Here is a 5,919-nt window from a genome sequence, read left to right on the forward strand (position 1 = left end):
TCCCTCTTTCCAACTTGCGCAGGTAGGAGGGACGGAGGTGGGACAGACGAGTAGCTGCGCCAGCGCGCACGGTGTGCCAAACTTGCAAAATCCGCCTGGCCACACCCAGTTGGTGAAGCGCAGGTGCGCTGCGCCTCCGCCTCGCCCAGTCTGCGAAACTAGAGCCCTTAGGGTTAGGGGTCACTGTTCAAATCTAAAACTGTTCAAATCAATTTATTTCAATGACTGAACATGGTTGTGCACAACAAAACTGTAAATATAACATATCTAAAAGCCTTATGATTTGTTCATTTTGTAACTCTGTATGAATTATCCATGCTCCATACTCCAAGCTAGGGATGTCGTTTCTGTCTATAGGAACAGTCCGTCACCAATTAGCCTGTGTGAACTGCTGCAATAATACAATAATGACGTCCCAATGTCCTCAAACGAGTACTTTAAATTAACAGGGTCTTAGCTTGTTACTATTGCTGAAAATTGGTCACATGTTATATCAAACTATAAACTTTATTAATCATAAATAAACAAGTTTCAACAATAAAATGTGATCAGGTTTTGGACCTCGTCCACTTTTGTGTCAGGATCGGCTGTAAAGTGACCTGGCAGAGATGGCTACCATCATGTTTTTACATGCATTAGTGTATTGTGGTCTTGCTACCACTAGATGGGGCATAAAAGTATCCACAAACAAGAACAGCAGGTCTAAGTTAAGCAGAATGAAGTAAAAGGTACACAAACGCGAAATGTCATGTCCTCATATGAGGACATAGGGTTGCAGTGGGTAAAAAAACATCATCAACATAATTAGCTAATTGAATAGATAACTGTCAGCATTATGTGAAAACTTATGTAAATCATAATCTTCACAAATGGATTAAAGTCATTTCTGAGCCTTGATGAAGAGAGTTCTCTTGAAGAAGAGAACAAGGCAAAATTTAGGGGAAGAATTTAGGTCTACACATATTTACATTATGGCCACCATTTAGTGCAATGAAATAACTCTGTTCACCTAATCATGATCTCAAGACAATGGGCCTCCAAAAAAATTGGCAACCACAACTGCTTTCACCTTCTGCGCACTGCCTAAATTGTTAACACCTGATGCCAGTCGCTGTAACTTAAGCTGAGTGTGATGAACCTCTCTGCACTGTGCTGTTATTCACCCCCTCTGGTCTTTATACTAGTTAATTACACATGAAGAAATAACTATATGAGTGCCAGTCTGAAATCAGATTACATGTTGTTCAACTATCTAAAGGCAATGAAGGTCTTTATGTGCAGACAAACTCATCGGGGCCATAACAGAACAAGGAATACTCTTATTTCAGTGGCAAAACAAGAGCAGATATAATACTGTATTTACACACTTCTCATCTCAATATGTGATTTTAATGGCATGAACACAACATTAAACTGGCAAACAAGACAGCTCTGGAGTTTTTAGAAGATGTATTTTCTCTCTTTTATTAAGGGCTGAATGGTATGGGAAAATAATCTAATTGTAAGATTTAACAATTACATGTGTTATTCACTACACACAAGCCATAAATCATTCTATAGTGTGACCAACACTGTATAACATCACATCTCCTCCAGCTTTGCATCTTTGCTCAGTTTTTCATAGCGAGGAGCACAGTGTTTCACAAGCACTGACTTTTTTCTTCCTAGGATCTGACATGTCTCTGACAAGTCAGCCACGGCAAAATTAGTATGTGATGTCTCACTCGTCTATTTACTGAAATCTAAACTATGAATCATTCAATTGATATTAGCTGCATGTACTGTGCGTAGAGTGGGTGCAATAAGGAAATGTGAATATGACTGACTCATGAGGAAATGGTTTCTATGAGGTTATACAGTGTGTAATAAAAAAATTAAAACTATTTAAAAAATGCATAAAAACAACTCTCAGTTGTTTTCCTTTGAGCCCAATCAGTTTCTTCACAACAGCCTACGGCAGTCTTCAACATTTAAGACACCACTGATACTAGATAATAGTGACAATATGGTCTGTTTTAAAGTGAATACAGTGCATCTTCCTGCCAGTGATCAAATTACAAATGCCAGAATATAAATACAAATCTATTAAAATAGTGAACCAAAGTGTACAATGCAATAATTCTATTAAAAGTCTACAAGATATTTAGGATTTTTTTTTAAGTGGGGCTATCTTATCTTACTATCTTACTTATCCATAGTCAGTGTATTACATACAGTAGATGTCAGTCGGCACACCCCCAGTTTGGAGTAACAGGCTGGAGTATGAAAGCAAAGTTCATCAATATACTGCTGTAGAGGGGGTCAGTTAGGTGTTTTAGCTACCTAAAAAAAGTTCCACCTAAAAACATCAATATCATGTTGAATGTATGCTACATTGGGAGTATTTTCACCACTTTGCCTTTTCATCAGACATGCAGCTCAAACGGGAAAGCCATAAAAGGCTTCAGTTCCCCATTAATGCTCTGATCAAAGCCACCAGACTCCACTGACAAAAACATTTTTTCATTTTAGCTCGCTGGACACAGGAGCTGCTGGTCTACCGCTGCTTCACTCAGTTAGATAGTTTGGATAATTGTGTGACTTTGCTGAATCTGAGCAAACCCTTTTAAACACCAATATCACACAATAACACAAAATAATTGTTCAAAGCAGGGGTAGACCAGCAGCAGCTCCTGTGTACAGCAATGTTAAATCTCTGCTTTTCTCAGTGGAGTCTGGCTTTGAAGAGCACGATAAAATGTCTTCATTTTCCTGTTTGAAAAGCAGTGAAAATATTCTAAATATAGCAGATGCTTAATCTGTTATTGATATTTTTATGTGGTACATTTTTAGGTGACTAAAATACATTTTGTTGCTGACCCCTCCACAGCAGTAGATTGCTAAGCTTCCATGTCAGACTCCAGCCTGTTTCTCCAAACTGGGGGTGTGCTGACTGACATCTACTGTATGTGATATACTGACTATGTACCCCATACAAACCCACATAAAAAAACTGAACTATCCCTTTAAAAGTGCATAGTACAGTGCACTATATGTAGAGAGAGAGAAAGGTGTTACCCTAGATGAAGACAGTGCGCTACCTTCATTACCACAGCATCAGTACCAACACATGATGTGATTACTGAATAAGATAAGATGACTTGTTCATTTAACCTAAACCTTTTCATCTGTCAGAACTCCAGACATTATTTATAAGACTTAATTAAGGCCCCAATTAGTCTTAAGAGTTCATATGAGTGGAGTTTATGATGATAGCACTGAGTTTTTAACAGTCAGTGAATAACACTCACTGAGAACATGAGCCTTGTGATTACACTAGTCACTAATGAGGTGGGCAGTACAGAATAATTATAGTCATAATTATTACAGTCTCGGTACAGATAGGGTATGTTAAGTATTCAAAATCACGCTGGAAAAAATAGCTTGTGTGTAAGAAGCACATGTTCAGGTGCTGTAACATGTAGCATTCATGAAATGTTTATCTTTTTCAGGCATAGATAATGCTGAATTATCACCCTAATCCCCCATCCTCTAATTCTTATCTCTCAACTGAAACAACTTATTAGTAATTTTGCTGTGGTCCTCCTGCACAGGACCTCTGGAGACACACTCAAAGACCCCTGCGTGGGGCCCTTTTTGGAAAGCACTGCTCAGACTGCTTCAGTTTCAGCACAAGCCGCAGCACAAGCCGTAATAATAAACCTGAGCTACCAACTGAGTCTACAGCCTACAAACCCTCCCTTGCCAAACTACAACACAGTATCCTGAAATGCCCCCAGCATGCATACAGATCTTAAAAACATGAACGTGTCGCTTGTATGGATGTCAAACCAAACAGGTAAGAACATGGGATCAGCTTTGACTATCAGTGACCATAGAATACACATGTAGAATACAGCATGGTTTAACCCTACGTGGAAACAGTCCATTTAGTGTGTGCGACATACTCAGCTGTAAAATACATGTCCATTCTCTCCACACATAGGCTACACACATAAAGGTGTTGAAGTTTAACGTTAACCAAATTAAATGTACAAGTCGACGAAGAAAGGGTGACGTACACCAAAGGTCCTAAGTCATGTTATGAGACGTAGCTACGTTTGCCGAATACATGAATTTCCCAGATTAAAGGTGAAGTTTGGCGTAACGTTCACCACCTTACATGGAGGGAAATACGTTTTATAACGTTAACTGTTGCTACTCTGTGTATGTTCAAGCTACACTTGTGCTATTGCGTCAAAAATACTAAGAAGCGGGATACCCTTCCACACTGTAGGGGCTATCGGTGAAACAGCAGACCAGCTTTAAACAGCATCCCGAAAACCCGCATCTGCCGGTATGGGGTTTTTTTAGCGCTTGTTGTGCATAAAGATAGGGGAAATAATATTAGTAATACGTGGGAAACGATAGAGGTGTTTGGTGAGAGGTGTGGGTTTGTTTACCTTGCAAAGATGCGGATAGTCTTCTCCCCGGGCAGCTGCGGTGCGGAGCCGCGAATGATGCGCAGGAGGTGGGGTGATGCTGCTCGCTACGTCGGTGAGACCACCTCCGTGATTCAGATGATAGAAGCGACCCGGGTGCGTCTCACACAGCTTTGTTACTGTTCTCCGTCTCTGTCTCTTCCTTCTCTGGATTCACCGTCCTGTCTGCTCCTCCTCTCCGCTGTGAAATGTTAGTAGAGCCGCATTAAAGGACGGGCCAGCCTCTCTCTCTCTCTCTCTCTCTCTCTCTCTTTAATGTCTTCCTCTCCTCCGCATCCCTGCTTTCTTTCGATCACCTTCTGGTCTCCTTTCACGAGTGTCAAGCCCGCGAAAATACAGCAAAAGTACTTCCGGTCTTCAAATGACATAATTAAACGTGTCCATGATAATTTAACCCGTTCAGAGCACAAATAGGTTTCAAAAAATAAAGTAAAATAGTAAAATAGTGTAATAGTGGATTTCTACTCTAAATGCACTCGTAAATAATTATCAAAAAAATAAAATAATAAAAATAGGATACTTAATTATGTGCTATTTTTTTCATTCCATTCCAATGGACAAAGAACCGCCTAATAATAAAATGGACTTCTCTCAACAGTTTTTTTTCTTTTTACAGAGAGACATGCGTTTATTTATTTTTCATGAATATGAACTCATATCAGTAAATAAAGTGACACTCTAAAACAAATTGCATCTATATTTTGTGTTGCATATTATTTGATATATATTCATTTTTCCCTGAATAAACAATGGTTGATGGTGATCATTTTGTATTGTAGTCTATTTGCCATCACTTCTCAGAATAGCGTGAACTAATTAAATCTCCAACTGCTATCCAGTGGAACATAATTTGGAGGCCAGCTTTGAGATCTTCTAAATGTGTGAGATTTAGTATTATACAATATCTGTAAGATTCTGTGAAGAGCATTTATGCTGGCAAAATTGTGGCATTGGAGGCTATTTATTCCACTTTCTCATGGACTGTCAAGCTGTTAAAACACTGGTTAGAAGCAATATCTCTTATGTCAGAGTTTTTTAGTGTTAACTTGCCAGTGTGCCCCAAAGCATGCTTGCTGGGATTGAAATTGGACAATAATGTTGGAGTCACAGTTGACGGCCTATGGACGTTGGGTAGCTTATCTACTAAGAGACTAATTCTTCTAAACTGGAAGGAGCGTACAACAGCCTGCTTCACTGGACTCTTAAGCCGGTGTTTTCATGTGATGTCTTTCTTACTTGTTTTTCCCTTGAATGTGTGTTGAGTCTAAAAGAAAAAAACAACAATAAAACTGTTCATTAAAAAAAAATCACTGCACAGAATATCCTCAGTTTGTTAGGTACGTATGTTCAAAAACCTCCTGAGGTGAATATTATGTTTACATAGTCAGTAGGATGTATTATAAGCCCCTATTAATTTTCTGGTGGTGCTCAGATCCCC

At 39.2% G+C, this 5,919-nt stretch overlaps 1 protein-coding gene across 1 annotated transcript in view; it reads right to left on the reverse strand.

Annotated features, from left to right (window-relative positions):
- Positions 1 to 4,756, reverse strand: part of cntn2 (contactin 2) — a 112,249-nt gene extending 107,493 nt beyond the window's left edge. The window contains exon 1 of the mRNA XM_050038166.1: positions 4,443 to 4,756. The gene's annotated coding sequence lies outside the window, so the exon portion shown is untranslated. The remainder of the gene's footprint in view (positions 1 to 4,442) is intronic.
- Positions 4,757 to 5,919: the final 1,163 nt, after the last annotated feature.

Source organism: Epinephelus moara, chromosome 24 (assembly GCF_006386435.1).
Source record: "Epinephelus moara isolate mb chromosome 24, YSFRI_EMoa_1.0, whole genome shotgun sequence".
Lineage (NCBI taxonomy): Eukaryota > Metazoa > Chordata > Actinopteri > Perciformes > Serranidae > Epinephelus > Epinephelus moara.